General features: G+C 52.3%; 1 protein-coding gene across 1 annotated transcript in view; it reads left to right on the top strand.

Annotated features, from left to right (window-relative positions):
- The first annotated feature begins 2,420 nt into the window (after positions 1-2,420).
- Positions 2,421-15,947, top strand: part of PITPNM2 (phosphatidylinositol transfer protein membrane associated 2) — a 159,333-nt gene continuing 145,806 nt past the window's right edge. The window contains 3 exon segments of the mRNA XM_070386266.1: positions 2,421-2,930; positions 3,448-3,580; positions 9,110-9,352. The gene's annotated coding sequence lies outside the window, so the exon portion shown is untranslated.

Below are 15,947 nucleotides of genomic sequence, written 5' to 3'. Positions count from 1 at the left end.
GCTTTCTTAGAAAAGTAGACCATGTCCCTAGCAATTGACTTAAAAACTGCCTTGGGCTGGTTGACATACGTTAGGTGGTCAAAGATGTTCTCTCCATCTTTTTGTAAAAAATGAGCTTTCTCGGGGTTTAAATGAGCTTCCCTCTGGTGTGTGTGTTGTTTTTTCCCATGAGTAATTGATGACCTCTGTAGTAAGTTCAAATACCCTGCAATCTTCAATGTGACTTGGGAGTTGTTTGATATAAGCTGTTTTGCAAAAAAAAAAAAAAGTATTGCCAATGTAATAAAAATAATTGCTCCTTTGAATGTTCCATAATTAGACTTCTAAAGTTGCTGGCCTGTGAAGCAGGACCACACAAAGGAAGAGGATGCCACTGAATGTTTGAAGGTTAACATGAAGTTTATGATTTGCTTTTGGAGTTTGATAAGCAACCAGAATTTGTTCCCCCTTTTAACTCGGAAAAGCCCAGTGCTTGGCTGAATGCTATTTGAATTCTGAGAAGTTAGACATTTCTGTCATTTTGAATTTTAGATATCTCAAAAGCAGTTTTCAGTAAATTTTAATGTGCCACGTGTGCTGTGAGTCTATAAGAAGCTTTAGAAAATAAATATCGATACATGTCTAGAGCCCTTTAGGAATCAAAGGTAAATCGTGTTTACCCATCACAAGTGATTGTACATGGTTATGAAATTTGCAGGTCTGATTAAATGAATTATATTGCACCAATTTTGCAGGAAATAATTTCCTGCCTTGCCAAGAGTTCTGTGGCAGTTTAATAATAAACTACACCAGTATTCTTACGACCTGTGTTACTAAGCTTTCCCTTTCAGATTTGTGTTCTGTTTCAATAGGCTCCTCTCAAATAGGAGGAATCAAGCCATAACTTTGCATTTGCTGGACATTATATGCCCTGTCATTGCTGTGACTACAGACTTCAGAGATAATGTTTTATTCACAATTTCACTGTAACCATGACCAATACAGTGAGAAATCTGCTTCCTGTAGTGCTACTGACATTAGATAAAGACCAGTCCTTGTTGCAGTTTTAAAATCTAGTCAGATGCTAGAGTGATGAAATTGTAAGCTCCGCAAGAGCAGGGACCATCTCTTTGCATACAGGCACTGAATAAATATTTGTGGATACAAACATCTGTGCTATCAGTGTATTTATTCCTGCTGGCCAGTTGTGGGCTCTGGTTTTTAATGGTGTTAAGTCCTCTGAGTTACTGGTTTGGGGGCAGGCACTGCAGGGTTACAAGGGCAGCTGCCCAGGGGCTCTGTTCTGACTGGCCTACAGACAGAGAGCCTCACTCCCGAAATCTATATGCTCTGAAAACTTTTTTTTTTTTTTTTACCTTTATCAAAAAAGTAAAGGTCAAAGCAGAAGTAGCAGTGAAAGGACCTGTCGCTCAGTTTGGCTTCCACAGATCCTCAGGCAAGGAGGACGCCTGTGCGGGAGACAGATGATGACTCAATCCCTGGCCGACTCAACAGCAGCTGGGGCTGGAAAACTTGACTGGCTCTTAGGGTGCCTCTTGATGGAGGGAAGGAGTTGGCCCATTCAGTGTCCAAGGAGATGGGACAGCCTTTGGTCTGGGGTTGTACTCTCTCTGACTTGATCTGAACTCATCTTGGGCTGCTTTTAACTTCACCTTACACTTGCCCTCCCAAGGGGAAGCACTCCCTGGCTCCTTTCAACCTGAGAAAGTGATACTTAGTGATAAGTAAACTACTCCTAGGTTGGGGGTGTGCCCTGTTTAATTCATTTACTTCAAATCTTGACAAATAAGGCCTTCCTTGCTTAATCTAAATATATACTTCATGATTTAAATATCACTCAGTACCCTCTTGGTTCAACTGGAGTGTCCAGTCTGGTTGGAATATCAAGATGAAGCTATTTCTGATCCTCTGCCAGTTCCTTCTTGAGGTCAGGGGCTAGAACTTACCCTCTGGCTACTATTACTGCCACGCCTTCTGATTGCCAAAGAGCATTTTCATTTTTCGGTCCAGACCATATTTGGTGTCCTGAGGAGAGAACTGGTTGCCTCTATTTCTGCAAATCAGGTTGGTAACGGATAAAAGCACCAGGTGTCAAGGTCTGGAGTTCCATTGACTACCTTTGGTTTGCCCACACATTCCAAATGCCTTCCTTAGTTTTCCGCAGCTCGTTCCCCTTGATTCTGTCGTTTTACTCCCAAAGGACTCGATTTTTCTTTTCTGTAAATCTGCTCATTCCTTTCCCCTCGTATTGTTGGGGGTGGGGGGTGGCGGGGGGAGTGTCTCCTGGCAAGTGAGGCTCACAGTGTTAAAAGGGCCAAGAGGTCGTGGGCCGGGGCCTCCCCTCATGGAAGTGACCTCCAGGCCTTTGCGGGGTCGCCCGGGCGAGCGCAGACCTGACGCCCGAGCGGGGCCAAGTTTGTCGGGGTTTCTCCGGGCGGAGGCTGGCCCTCGCGGCGGGCGGGCGGGCGGAGGCGGCGGACGGCTCCGCGCGTGGCCTGACGGAGGCGCAGGCCCACCGCCGAGTGAGGGAATGCGAGGCGGGCCCGGCGCGCACGGGCAGCAGCGGCCGCTGAGGCGCGCGGGGCACGGCGGTGCCGCCGTGTAGAGCTGTCAGGCCGGTCCGCGGGCGCGCCCGGCCCCGCGCCCCGCCGGCCGCCGCCTCCATCCCCGCCCGCGGCCCGCGCTCCGAGCGCCCAGACCCGAGGCGGCCCGCACGTGCGCCCGCTCGCCGCCCGCCAGCCGACGATCTGGGAGCATGCCCGCGGGAGTCCGGCCGCTCGCCCGGGGCCAGCTGGCGGCGGCGGCGGCGCGTGGAGCCGCGGGGCGCAGCCGGCCGGGCTGGGGCCACCGGGCCGGAGTCTCCCGGGCCGCGTGAGGCGGCGGCGGCCCAGCGCGGCCGAAGAGGACGGAGCAGCGCCGTGCAGAGCGGGGTGAGTGTCTCAGCGGCCCGGCCGGAAGGCGGCGCGGCTGGGCCCCCTCCTCAGGCCCGCAGCAAACCCCAGTGGGGGCGGGCTCGGGGCGAGGACCCCCCCCCCCAGCACCGGCCGGGCGGGCGGCGGCTCCCGAAGGCCCCGGCCCGCCCTCCTGGCCGGTGCGGGGAAAAGGAGACCCGGGCCCCCCGCCCCGCGCTGGGAGGAGGGTGTGGCGCGCCGGGACCCGGGGCTGAGGAAATCCGCCCCCAGCCCGGCACCCGACCCCCCTACCCCAAGCACTGGCCCTCCGGATTCGGGGGGTGGGGGGCCCAATGCTAATTCCGAATTTCCGTCGGTTCTGGCTGGGGCGCGGAGGGCTCCCCTCCCCCAGTGACAAGTGTCGCGGCGGCCCAGGGGCAGGTGTGTGTGCGGTGCTGGGCCTTCCCCGGCCGGCCCGCGCTCCTGACTGAGGGGTCGGGAGGAAGTGGTGGCCACAGCCCTCCGTCCAGCCCTCTGCGCTTCTCTCCTCCTCCAGCCCTGGCCTGCCTGGGGGTGTACCCGGGGCCTAAGCGTGGGGTGTGGCCCTCAGAGAGAGGGGGCCAGGACTTGGAAGAAGTGCTCCCGGTTGTCCCCCTCGCTGGAGGAAAAATCTGGCCAATCTCCATCCCGTGAGTCGCCCTTTCCTGTTGTAAAACCTGCGGTGCCAGCTCTGTGTCTGAGCAGCCATCTGCCTTCCTACCCTCTCAGCCTTTCTTATGGGGTAGGGGGCGGGGGGCGTGCAGGGCCGCTGGGTGACTTGGGGAGGGGAAAACTCTTGAGTCCCCCCTCCCCCATAACGTGCAGCTAATTCTCCCTGAGGGAAACCTCAGATGGACGTTCTGAGTAAATAGAGTGTGTTTGCTAGGCAAATGTCATTTCAAGGCAAATCTTCTAGCTCTATCCCCTTTCAACCCATTTGCTGCCCCCTACATAAATTCTGGATTCCTCATCCTACATTCCTGTCCCTACCTCTGAAATATGGGGTAGGGCAGAAAGTCTCAGGCCTGCCCACCCCCTCCCCTCTAGAATCAGAGTTCTTCAGAGGAGACCTCCTTTGAGCATCTTTCTCGGTCCACTGCTAGCTCTCTCCCCAGTCCCCACCAGGGAGCCATTGGGGTGGCAGGCTAGACCCCTCCCTCCTTTCTGAAGGGAATGCTCCCCTTCATTTGAGTCTTCCCCATGGCCAAGCCCCCAGTGTGACTCATCTCTGCTCTGAACTCCCATTGCACCTTATCTGGGTCTCTCGTGTGACTCTTATCACCACCTGCCTTGTTTTATAGTTACTTTTGTGTCTGGCTTATCTCCCCTGCTGGATTGTCAGCTCCTGGAGGATGGAGGTGGGGTTTGATTCATCCCTAGGCCTGCCCTGGGTCAGCATCCTGGGCACTGTCAGAATCTGTCTGGATGAAGTAGAAGTCCCCACCCCAGCTTAGCTCTGGGACCCTTGCTTATCTGACTCCTGGACTGTCCCTGTTAAATTCTTCGCTGGCGATTGGAAGAGACTCCCAGCCCTCTTCCTTTGCAGAGAGAAACACCATGAGTTAGGAAGGGCTGTTTTTCTTGTAGGGAGTGACTTGCCAAATGACTAGGACAGTACACGCTCTGCTATGAGGATGTCCAGGCACAGACTGTGAGCTCTCTGGGCCCTGGGTGTGGAATGGACTTCTCTCTTTGGCCTTCCGCACTCGTCGGACATGGGAGGCAGTAGAGAACCAGACTGGGATTCAAGGTTCCAGGCCTGGCCCTCCCATAACGTCTGTAACTAAGTTACCAGGTTTCTGTTGATTTTGGTTGGTCCTTCCTTATGGAATCTGAAAGAAAATTCCTCTGCTTCTATGAGGCCCTACAGGATTTGGGCCCTACATCCTCTGCCTTTTTGACTGTTCATTACGGAGATCCAGACTTGTCTTCACTGGCCTTCCCAGGTGGAGTCCACCACCTCCACCTTTGTGCCCCATGCTAATTCAACTTACCACGAAGAATGGCAGTTGAATGTTATCCTGTGCCTCCCTGCTAGACTCAGCTCCTAGAGGAGCAGGGGTTGGCCCTAAATCTCGTTTCTCTGCCTGTCCTGTGCCTGGCACATGGGAGGCTCTAGGGAAAAGGTCTGTGGGATAAAGGTGAGAAGCTGAGAGCCCTTTTTCCAGTTGACTATACATTCTCTCTCGCAGGGACCCAACTTTGCCTTCCTCCCTATCTAGAGACCTGTTTTAAAACCAGGCAGACGGGGACTTCCCTGGCGCTCCAGTGCCCAAGACTCTGTTTCCACAGTAGGAGGCTCGGGTTCAATCCCTGGTCGGGGATGTTCTGCAAGCCGTGAGGTTCCGCCAAAGAAAAAAAATACATAAATGAAATGAAAGCAGGCAGATGTTCTCACCATCCCATCCCGTTCAGGCTTTCCATCTTGGTCTCTGTGAAGAGCCAGTCATGGAGAACGGTGCCATTCATCTGTAGAGATTAGAAGCGGAAACTTCTGGTGTTTCGAGATCTCTGCTTGGCTGCTTTAGGAAAAGACAATGGAGTAGAGGGTGGGGGAGTGTATGCTCCGTTGTGGAAGGCCAGTGATCTCATGCCTGTGTCCTTAGCCATGGGCTGGAAAGGTGAGCCATCTTGAGTGAGCATTCACATGCTTCCAGGCCCCTTCCCACCCCTTCTCAGCCTTGTGGACAGACCTCCCGAAACCTGCCCACCAGGACCCCCTGCCACCGGACACCGATGTAGCTAAGTGGTCTTTTATTTGTTTTTAATAATGAAGGTTTAAAAAATTATGTATTTATTTATTTTTGGCTGTCCTGGGTCTTCGTTGCTGTGTGGACTTCTTTCTACTTGTGGTGAGTGGGGGCTGCTCTCTAGTTGCCGTTTGTGGACTTCTCATTGCGGTGGCTTCTCTTGTTGCTGAGCACAGGCTCTAGAGCATTCGCACTTCAGTAATTGCTGCACGTAGGCTCAGTAGTTTTGGCGCACGGGCTCAGTTGCTCCAGGGCATGTGGGATCCTCCTGGACCAGGGATCGAACCCATGTCCCCTGCACTGGCAGCAGATTCTTAACCACTGGACCACCAGTGAAGCCCCGCTAAGTGGTCTTCAAATGACTTCTCTCTGTATCCTTCCATCAGTGTTTATTAGGCTTTCACTAGGTACCCAGGATGTTATCAAGTAGTGCCATGGCAGCCATGGCAAATCCTTGTCCGCTCTGCTCTAAAGCCTGGGGTAATGAACAAGGGGCATTGCTCCCTCTCTGCTCAAGTCTTCTTAGAGCGTGTAAGAAAAATTGATTTTAGAATTTAGATGCTTTGCCTCCCCTGTGTGCAGGGAAAGTAGTTTGCTTCCTCTGATCATGGAAAGGAAGATGGGGGGAAAACATGTTTGGTATGTGTACTGCATGTACAGCGTGCACAAGGCTGCCCCATGCACCCTGCCAGTGAGGTGGTGTTCGCCCTCCCACCCTCCTTTCTCCCAGAGAAAGAAGCTGAGACACAGAGAGGTCAACCCACTTGCCCAAAGGCTCTGCGGGTTTCTACCCAGTTCTGCTGGACTCTGCTCATTCCACCTGCACTGTATTTCTGATTCAGGTCACCTCCTCTTCCCTGGCTTCCAGGACGCTGGACGGACAACGCAACATATTCATATACAGACTATATTCACTCACCCTCATAGTCAGCATACTAATTTCTACTTTACTGTCTATGTGTGTATATATACATATGTGTAAATCTACCTTTATCAGTCATCACAAAGGGTTTCTGGAAAACTGGACATATAAAGAGTTGAATATAATAAGTAACATTGAATGTAAAACTTCGACTCACGGTGTGGTTAGGGTGATTCGCCCCACATGTAACACAGGGCATGCTGTGGCTTAAACAGCAGGCAGGGTTCAGAGGAGGAGACGCCCTTTCTGGGTAAGACGGTCAGAGTTGACTTCCTGGAAGAGGTGGGATTTGAAGGAGGCCTTGAAGAATGGGTGGAGTTTTGATAGTCACAGCACCTGGAAAGGTGTGTAGAATTTAGAGTTTCAAATCTGTAGTTATCACCAGGGCCCTTCCAGAAAAGTTTCCTGTGGAAAAGGAGAGAAAATGGCAAGATTGGTGGTGCCTTTTCAGGTCTTCTCCAGCCTTGCAGGAGACTCTGGGAACACTGGAGCCTTGAGGACTGCGCCCCGTTAAGGATGAATGATGCCAGAGAAGAGAAGCGACTTGCCCAAGCCCTGCCCCAAAACCTGGAACCCAGGTCCCTAATTCCCAGCTCGGTGCGGGCTCTTGTTACTGGAGGGGGTTGACGACGGGCAGCAGCCCTGTACATCGGTCCTTTGTTCCTGTAAAGTAGGTACAGGGGTACTGCCTTCCTCACTTCCAGGCTGGTGAACACCAAGAGAAAGTCCTGCAAAATCGTCATGACCAAAGGCAGAAAGAGCCCTGTTGGAGAGGAGGGCTGGCATTCGCTTCAGTTACCCATATTAACAACTGCCCTTACCAGAGGAGGGAAACCAGATTAACCAACAGGCAGGATTCCGGCAGCAGACAAATCAAACCCAAGCAAGCGGCTTGGGGAAGAACATCAAGAAAGCAGTTTCGAGACTTCCCTGGTGGTCCAGGGCTTAAGACTCCAAGCTCCCAATGCAGGGGTCCAGGGTTTGATCCCTGGTCAGGAAACTAGATCCTGCATGCCACAGCTGCACATGCCGCATGCACAGCCACATAAGTTTTTTTTTTTTTAAGTCCTCATTATAAAAAAAAAATGATTTTTTTTTTTTTAAGAGAGAAAGCAGTTTCACACCCTCTTTTTGCTGAAATCCGGCATCTTTCTCAAAGCTTTTCCTCCGAGAGCCCTCACCCCATAGTCCCATTTCCCTTTTATGGGATGGTGTGGGGAGTTGGTGGTACAGGGGAAAGAGAGTTATTAAAAGAAGCCCGAGGACTTGGGGATCCCAAGGCTGATTCCCATCCCATGGTAATGCTGACCGGATGGGTGTGGACATGTCAACCTTCAGCTGCATGGGGCGGTGGCCCAGCAGGGCAGAAGGTCTTGAAGTGTAATATAATACATCCCAGGTCACGTGTGCACACAGTCCAGGTCCAGTTCTGGCAGTTCTGCTCTTTGGGGGAATTCAGAGTTAGGTTCCTGCCAGCCTCTGGCCACAACGTTTGTCCCCTGACCAATAGAAAACTCTTTTTGTGTGTGTTTCTTACTTAATATAGGTTACTGATTCATTGGGCTTCCGTGGTGGCTAAGTGGAAAAGAATCTGCCTGCCAGCCAGTACAGGAGATGCAGGTTCGATCCCTGGGTCGGGAAGATCCCCTGGAGGAGGAAATGACAACGCACCCAGTATTCTTGCCTGGGAAATCCAGGACAGAGGAGCCTGGTGGGCTACAGTTCATGGGGTCGCAAAAGAAACATGACTTGGTGACTAACCAGCAATAACAGTTGATTCATCAAATTAAACTCAGCCAACAGCACCGTTACTCGATGCCTGAGTGAAGATCCTCTAGCACACATGTTTTCTCCATAAGGCACATCACGGTTTTCCCCAGCTCTGAGCACCAGACAGCGCTTCAGCCTCACGCTCGGGGCCATGTTAAATCGCTAACAAAAAGCACAGAAGTGTGAAAAGCATGGCACTAAACAGACCACGGAGAGGATACTTGTTGACAGTTTGAACTGAAAGGCAGGGGGCCGCCTTGTTTGACCTCTGCAGGGCTCAGTCAGGCAGGGTGACTCAGTTTTTCCCTGCTCTGTGCACGTCTGCAAAAGACCAAGTAAGCACCGCGCTCCTCAGTTCCTGAGTTACAGGTAAAACTGTAGCCAGATAGGAGGGGCCGTAAATACTACGGAATCTGTGAATAATGGGTACCGACTGTTTTGCAAAGTAGTTCCACAACACGGCATTCCTGAGTGATAAGGAGGGACTATTGCCACATTTAACAGAAAGGAAACAGGCTCAGAGAGGTGAAGGACCTGATGCAGCTTGTGTGAGTAGCTGGGGCCCGGCCAACACTTGCACCCACGCCTACTTGCACCTACCCCTGGCTGATCCCAAGTGTCGTTGTTTCCCCTCAGCTCCTATCGCATTTGTTGTGAGAGCCTTTCCTCTCCGTGGCCACAGTCCTCCCACTCCCAGGCACAGACCTCATCTGCTGTCTTTGTCATTGTGTCTGCAGCATCCAGAACAGGGCTCCTCACGTGTGCTCAGCTGAGTTCAGTTCTTTGCCGCCCCAAGGACTGTAGCCCTCCAGGCTCCTGTGTCTATGGAATTCTCCAGGCAAGAATGCTGGAGTGGGCTGCCATTGCCTCCTCCAGTGGATCTTCCTGACCCGGGATCGAAGCCGAGTTTCCTGCTTTGGCAGGTGGATTCTATACCATTAGTGCCACCTGGACTCCTCGGCGACGCTCAGTGATTCTTGGTGAGTAAAGGCTGGGACCGAAGCTTCTTGTGTTTGCTCCGTCCTGGGTGCCAGAAGAAGAAGAAATATCTGGACGTAGGTTTCCCCCCTCGCCCTCCTGTACCCCTTCCAGAAGGGTGCCCATTTCCCTTTTCCACAGCCTGCAAACAGGAGGTCCCATGTTCCAGCACACCAGAAGATGTGGGCAACCTCACATCTAACAGAACTGGTCTTTGCTGGGAGGAGCTGAGGGCAGCCTGTCACCCAAAGGAATAATGCTCCTAGGGAGGCACTTCGGGCCAGCATGGGGCTTCCTGGGGCCCCATGCCTCCAATCCTGGCTTTCTTACTCCTGGGCACCTTTACAAAAATGTTCTGTCGCTTGTGCCCCTTGAAGAGTTGGTACACAGGTCATAGGAGTTATTGCTATTTCTTCTCTCCAAGGTTCTTTATTTCCCTTTTCGGAGATGGTTCCCCTTGAAGGATGGAATTTTCTCTTTTAGCAGCTGGGGACGACCGCCCAGGTCTCCGTAGGGCCTGGCCGACTCATCTGCTGTGCTGTGAGGCAGGGCAAGAACTATCTCCTGCTGCAGCCCTGCCGGACCGAGTCAGGCCCTGCGGCCTCCTGGCCTCACCTGGCTGTGGTCCACGGAGGAGTTAGGCCCCAGGGAGAGCCCACCAGGCGCCAGCGCCCTGCGAGAAGCGGGTGAAAGATGGGCTGTCCATCTGCTGTCTCTTTACAGCCCCTTGAAAACCCGCCTTGAAGGGCAAGGGGCAGACGTTGGCGTGGCCATTCCCAGTTCCAACAGGGACCAGCATCCATCTGCACAGGGCTGCCCGCAGGTCTGGAGGCCGGTCAAGGCCTCTTTATTGCCCACGGGTCCATTTCTTCCCTCCATCCTGCCTGAGGGCCCAATAACTGCTTTTCTGGGCACTTCATGAGAATTGACTTTCCACTTGCAGGGTTTCTTTTTTTTCCCCATAAGAGGGAGGAAAACCAAACATTTTCTGCAATTAGAATTTTTCCCTCTCGGGTAATCACAATGGGAAAAAAAAAAAAAAAAAGACATTTAAGTCCATTGAAAACCACACAGAGGCGGCGCTCTCGGAGCCAGGGGACCGCTCAGTCGGTATGGATGGCCAGCCAGGGAGGGCGTTCGGCAGGCGGGCTCTGGCGTAAGGAAGCCGCTATTTCACATTTATTTGGGGTTGGCTTCCTGCAGCATATTTCAATTAGTTCGTCAGTGTTGTGCATCTGACAGGCTATGCGTTCATTGTGGTTGAGCCATCTGGGAGGTGGGAGGCCTGCAGCCTTCCCCGTGGCAGTCAGTAACTACCAGTTTGAAGGAAATTTGTTTGATGTGTTTAAGAACCCAACACTAAAACACCATTAATAACAAAAGCTTCCAGAGTTCTGAAAGCACTCCCCCTTGTTGAGCCGTAAGATGGACATGCATAACTTAAGACCTCATTTTTTCCCCCCACGCCTGTGACATTTCCCAACGCAGCCAAGCAAAGTTATAAAGTGGCCGATTTAATTGATCCAGAGCACAATTTGCATTAACCCAGTATGGAAAAGAGCTCATTAATTTTTATACTTGGGGGCCATGCAGCCTGAGCTTTTGCCACCAGGAGTAGCCAGGGGAGGCAGGGAACATATCACTCCATCAGTATTCAGCTGAGTTCCCGAGCCACTGGTTTTATTTCGGGTCTTAGCCTCGATGACTCACTGAGTGTCGTGAGCTCATGGTGATGAGAGCTGACCAGCGAAGCCTGCCCTTCACTCCTTAGGTACCAAGGTTTAGAGCGCCAATCACACCCATTGCTGTCTCTTTTTACCTAGTTATTTTTCCTGGCTGACTGTCCCTTTTCCTGAGGAATGTGCTGTCTGACTTTGCAGCAGCGGGGGGAAAAGAGGAATTCAGCATTTTAAGAGAATAGGAGAGGGGAAGGAGTGTTGGGGAAAAAAAAAAAATCCACGGGTTTGATCTTTCAGGAGGAATGACTTTCCATTTGCCCGAAACCTTACCACCTCAGACTGGATGGGGAGCAGGCTTGAGACTCAAGACGCAGTTGTGAACTGGAGGGAGGCGGGCTTGTGAAATCTGGGATGTTGATTCACTTGAGTTTGTCTTGGTGGCCTGAGAGCTACAGGAGGGTGTCTGGAGGGTTTAGGCTGATAAAGGCACCCATCACATAACCAGACAGGTTGATGCTTCATAGTGGACTTTTCTGGATCCTGAGATTCCTGCCCAAGGAGAAGGCAACTCTTCCCTCTCCAGACTATGGGGATCCCCCGGTCAAGCCTAGCTGCTCTGCAGGCTCAGGGTCCTGGGCTTATTTGACTTTGAGTCCCCCGTGCCCAGTACAGTGGCTGGGAGGTAACTCAGGGCCAACTGATGACCATTTGGGGAGAGGCAGTGGCTAGAGATCCAGAGGGAAAACATCCTTTCTCATTCCTCCATGTTTTGGGTCGTACCCTCCATGGCCCAGAGAGCTTCTGCCTGTTGCTTTTCACTTGACTCCCAGAAGTGCTGCTGTGCCCATTTTACAGGTGGGGAAACTGAGGCTGGAAGCAGCCTTAATTTGGCATCCAGTGCTTGCAGCTGTCACGTTTCACACACACTACAGCTCAGGGAGGGCATGATTTGGGCCAACCATAGAGCAAGTTCGGAGAAGGCAATGGCACCCCACTCTAGTACTCTTGCCTGGAAAATCCCATGGACGGAGGAGCCCGGTAGGCTGCAGTCCATGGGGTCGCTCAAAGTCGGACAGGACTGAGCGACTTCACTTTCACTTTTCACCTTCATGCATTGGAGAAGGAACTGGCAACCCACTCCAGTATTCTTGCCTGGAGAATCCCAGGGACAGGGGAGCCTGGTGGGCTGCCGTCTATGGGGTCGCAAAGAGTCGGACACGACTGAAGCGACTTAGCTGCAACAGCAGTAGAGCAAGTTAACGGCTGGCCAGGATTCTTGTCCTACTGGGGTCCTTGATTCTTCAAGTTCATGCCGCTGCATTCCTTCCATGACCCACGCCATGTTGTTATGTTGTTGCTTATAAATCCATCCGGGGAGTTGCCTGATGGTCCAGTGGTCAGGACTTACGGCTTTCCCTGCTGAGGCCTGGGGTTCAATCCCTGGTTGGGGAGCTAAGATCCTGGAAAACCTGCCGTGTGGCCAAATACAGCAACAAAAATTCCATGAGTATGTCCTGATGCAGTTCAGTCTGAACAGTGCCCAGAAGTTTTCGGTTTGGGTTTGTGTGAATTTTTTGTTTCATTTTTTACCCAGAGAAGAAAACAGAATTTCTTTTTTCTTGTTCTGTAGCTTTTGCTCTTCAAAGAGGCCCAAAGGCACCATGGATGTAGAGCAGGATTTATCATAGATTCCTGAGACAGGGCAGCATGCTCTGGGATCACGGCGTGGGCATGACTTGGGGGCCCCCTGGGCTTCCCGTTGTCGAGTCTTGTAGCCACACACCCAGGAGGCTGTGGTCAGAGGCCCTGCGTGTTGTATGTCTTTGAGGTCCTGGGAAGTGGTGCCTTTCCCTTCCCTGAAGCGAGAGCAGCTTTCAGACTGGCTGGATGCCTGTGGGGGGGGGACGGGCAGGGCAGGTGTGCTTTTAAAGGGCACAGTTCAGAGTGAACGGGCCTCGTCCGCCAGGGTGGGTGGGCCCTGCTCACCACACGCTCTGACCCATCCAGTGGCGGTGGGTCAGTTTGTTCTGGGTTTTACCCCTCTTTCTGCCCCACTTGTGTCCTTTCTATCCCTCATTAGAGAAGATGTGGCAGCAGGGAGGGGAGCAGGCAGAGGCCAGCGCTTTGTGTCTCCCAGCAGCACCGCGATCGCCTGCCTTACTACCTCTGCATTCCTCTAGGCTGGGAGAGCGGGAGGCCCAGTGGCTGCTGGGCGGAGAAGAGATGCAGGTGGGTCCCCGTGGGATTCTGTAGCTCAGGCTGGGGTCCGATGGGCAAGAGTTAGAGGGTTTGTTTTTCCCTGGGGCCCTCCACACTGTGCAGGCCACTCTAGGACTGTCATCCTCTCCAGGTGGCCCCTAGGGTCCAGGCGTCCAGCCAGCGCCGCTCCCCGGGCAGGGCCGAGGGATGCCTTTTTGGCTTCCTGGAGCACCTTGCCTGGTTCTGAACTTGAAAGAGGATTTTATTGTTAATTCATTTTTATTTGGGGCCGTGCTGGGTCTTTGTTGCTGTGTGCCAGCTTCTCATTGCAGTGGCTTCTCGTTGTGGAGCACAGTCTCTAGGTGCTCGGGCTCAGTGGTTGCAGAGCCTGGGCTCAGTTCCTGTGAGGCCCATAGGATCTTCCCGGACCAGGGATGGAACCTGCATCCCCTTCGTTGGCAGGAGGATTCTTAACCCCTGGACCAGCAGAGAAGTCCAAGAAGAGGGTTTAACGAAGCCTCTGATGGGAGGAAACTTGGGGAAGGCAGTCTGGCCCACCTGCTCTCCCAGGAGGCTGCCTTCCAGGTTTCTCCTGCTCTCCCTAGAATCCAGCCTGCTCGGAAGGACATGCACTCAGGAGGATTCCAAGCCTCTGACTGTGCTCAGGCTGGACGCAGAGGGAAAATGGAGGTTGCAGGGTGTGCAGCGCATGGAAGGGCCAGGAAGGGCCACTGGACACATGCCTGGCAGAGAATGAGGGTGCTGGGTGAGGGTGTGGATGCAGGAGGGGGAAGGCAGGTGGGTGCAGGAGAGAATGGGGGATTTTCTTTCCCGGCCTTCTTTGAAAATTCGTAGTGGAATTCATGTAACAGAGAACTGACCACTTCTAAACGTGCAGTTCAGTGGCACATGCTATGTTCACAGTGCTGTGCGACCACCACCTCTGTCTCATCCTAGAGCATCCTCACCACCCCGAAAGGAGACCCCACACCCATCAGCAGTCATCCTCCCCTCTCTCTCCTCCCCTGGCTTGTGGCCACCACTCTTCTATTTTCTGCTCTATAGATTTATCTGTTCCGATTATTTCAAATATTAGGTTGGACCAAAAAAAAAAAAAAAATCCATTTGGTTTTTTTCCATACGATCTTACGGAAAAACCCCAGCAAACTTTTTGGCCACCCAATGAATGGAATCTTACACTGTGTGACCTTTGGTTTTTTGCTTCCGTTATGTAACATAATGTTTTCAAGGTTTACCCATGTTGTAGCAGATATCAGTACTTCATTTTTGTGTGTGAGTGGTAAAATACACATAATGTCAAATTTACCGCTGTGACCATTTTTCAGCAAACAGTCGCGTGGCATTAAGTACATTCACCCTATTGTGCAACCATCACCCCCATCCCTGTCCAGAACTTCTTCCTCTTCCCATACTGAAACTCTGTCCCCGTTAAACGACAACGTCCTCTTCCCTCCAGCCTTTGGCACCCACCGTTCTGCTTTCTGTTTCTGCAGGTTTTCTCTGGGTGCCTCGAATAAGTGGAATCATACAGTATTTGTCCTTTCGAGGTCTGGTTTGTTTCACTGAGCATAATATCCTTCAGATTCACCTGCGCTGTAGCTTGTGTCAGAATTTCCTTCTTCTCTTGGCCGAGTAATATGCCACTGTATATAGACAGACCACCTCCTGTTTTCCTGTTGATGGACACTTGGGCTGTTTCTAGGCCAGCAAGATGTTGACTTTGGCTTGCCCCTGAACGAGGAACAGTGAGAGACAGCTGGACCAGGAGGGCCTGGGGGTCTGGGAGGTCTGAGTTGTGCCATTTCGAAGATGAGTGGCCTTTGATGATCCTGCCTTTCTGGGCCTTGGTTTCTGTATACATCCAGCGATGCTCCCTCCCAGGGGAGGATGCAGCGAGAGTCTGAATGAGAGGGTAGTTTTGTGGATTGTCAGCTGCCCTGCATATGTAAGCTGCCATCTTCCTGGTCAGGGACAAGGGACAGCCCTGGTCTTCACCAGTCATAGGTTATGAAGGTTGGTGGTGCCTGGCCCTCCCCCTCGCTGGGGCTCACCTATGACTTCCACTTGCTGGAAGGTTCCCTCCCTTGCAGAGATTCCAGAACGAACTCCACAAGGAGGTGCATCTTGCCTCTCTATGGCCTTCTGAGTGCTCGCTGACTCCCAGCTGATCGCAGTCGGGGAGCCAGGAACACATGGTTCCCCGAAGCACCGTCCCTGGGGCCCCTTCCTTGGAGCTCCAGGAAATCGAACCCAGGAGGATGGCATTGGCAGCCTCCTGGGGTGGCTGAGTCAGAGCAGAATCAGGCTGGAAGTCACTAAGTCGCACTTGCCTTCATTAGGCTAATTAACTTTCGATGTGAATTAGCTCTGTGAGCTGACTTAGGAAATCCATTATAGGGCTGGGCTGGTTCCGTGTGCAGTGGTGCCTAGGAAGCTGCGCCATGCCTTTCCACATCCACCAATTAAGGCTGCTTAATTATTAACTCAGGGCTGTGTGACTAATGAGGAGTTGCATTCATTGTGCGAATTTTAAGGCCGTTTAAAATGAGCTGTAATATAGTTAATAATCATACTGGGAATCGTTCGTTGTAATCCATGTTATAGATTATTTAGAAGATAAGCCGAGGCTGAGGGTTGATTTGGGGAAGGTCATGTACATGGAGAGTTGGCGGGGCGGGGTTTCAGTGTGTGCAAATTG

The sequence above is a fragment of the Bos mutus genome, chromosome 17, assembly GCF_027580195.1.
Source record: "Bos mutus isolate GX-2022 chromosome 17, NWIPB_WYAK_1.1, whole genome shotgun sequence".
Lineage (NCBI taxonomy): Eukaryota > Metazoa > Chordata > Mammalia > Artiodactyla > Bovidae > Bos > Bos mutus.
The sequence above is the reverse complement of the archived record's forward strand: the minus strand, read 5'-3'. Positions and strand labels throughout refer to the sequence as shown.